At 46.1% G+C, this 1,444-nt stretch overlaps 1 non-coding gene across 1 annotated transcript; it reads left to right on the top strand.

Moving 5' to 3' along the window:
* Window positions 1–366: 366 nt before the first annotated feature.
* On the top strand, window positions 367–529 carry LOC115868929. Its single transcript, XR_004045887.1, has one exon. It is a non-coding gene; the product is annotated as a U1 spliceosomal RNA (small nuclear RNA).
* The last annotated feature ends 915 nt before the right edge of the window (window positions 530–1,444 follow it).

Here is a 1,444-nt window from a genome sequence, read left to right as displayed (position 1 = left end):
TATATGTAACCTGCCATTGCTCTTTCACACCAAAGAAGAAGGGTTTAATGATGCCGTCACTCAAGATGAACCTGCAGGTTTTCTTGGGTAACAAAACTTGTCGGGAATCACTAAATTTGGAATGAGTGTCACAAAAGAAAATTGGTGACAATTATTGAATAGGAAACTAATTTGCTCTGTAAACATATACCCAGACTACAGTAACATCCCCCCCCCACAAACACACACATACACGCACCTCAAAAAACACTAAGCTCTATGAGTAGGGCTTCAAAAAAGTTTGTGTAAAAATTTCATTGTCTTCCATTTTTTCCATGCATTTTTGAAGCCTCTGGGTATACAAACATTTTAAAATGGCAGTGACACATACTTCCCTGGCAGGAGAGACACCATGATCACGAAGGAGGTTTTCCCAGGGCGAGGCTTATCCATTGCACTCCGATGTGCTGACCCCTGCGATTTCCCCAAATGTGGGAAACTCGACTGCATTATTTGTGGTAGTGGGGGACTACGTTTGAATATCCCCTACAAAAAAACAAACAATGGCAGTGATACTGGCCCCTTCAGTTTTGTGGTACTGTTGTTCAACACTGGGAGCCTAGAGAAAGATGAATCTGTCCACTCCCATGAAGGCTGTCTTGGAAATCCCTAGCACCAGTTATATTCTACCCTGTAGGGTTGCCATGAGCTGGAAGCCACTTGATGCCAATAAGTCCTTTAGTTTATAGTTAAATACTAATATATACTACCTACACCTGTAGGAATTTAAGTGAGTAAGGACTAGTGCATCCCCTCCCTGCAGTGTCTGTCACCATGATGAACACTTGAGAGGCTCTGGAGTACCTACCAGGAAACGGGAGGTTTGGGATCCAGACACCTTGTCCACTAAGAAAAGGATTTATTGCTAAATAAGTTTTCTTCTACTTACTAATCAGATTCACGCTAACCCTGCAGTTAATACCACCATTGCTTAGTGAGATGACTGGCCTTAACTCGTGTGGACCAAACGTGACCATGGCGCTTTAGACTGTGAAGTGGGATTTGCCTCGCCATCTATTTCCCCTCTCTGCAAGTCGGTGTTGCCTGAAGCCCTGTTTTGGGGCCTTCTAACCAGCTGCCCCTGCCCCTCCCAGGTCAGGAGTCTTCCTCTAGTCCACCTGCCAGCGAGGGGCTTGAGGGCTGCCCAACGGAAGGACCTTGTGTGTCAGCTGCACCAGGCTGCTGCCCCGAGGGGGCAGGGGCGGGGGCGTCTGCTTTCACCTGTGCCCTGCAGGTCAGGGGTGGAAGAAAGACAAAGACATAAACAGTCTCAGAAATCCAGACGGCTAAAGAACAAAAAATCATATCATTGTGTGCTCACCTCCATGATATGATCACTGAAGACAAATGGGTGCATAAGCAAATGTGGCAAAGAAAGCTGATGGAGCCCGGCTATCAAAAGATA

Source organism: Echinops telfairi, unplaced genomic scaffold (genome assembly GCF_000313985.2).
Source record: "Echinops telfairi isolate 266 unplaced genomic scaffold, ASM31398v2 ScPeMD7_18;HRSCAF=68, whole genome shotgun sequence".
NCBI classification, from domain to species: domain Eukaryota; kingdom Metazoa; phylum Chordata; class Mammalia; order Afrosoricida; family Tenrecidae; genus Echinops; species Echinops telfairi.
This window is presented reverse-complemented; position numbering and strand designations above follow the sequence as displayed.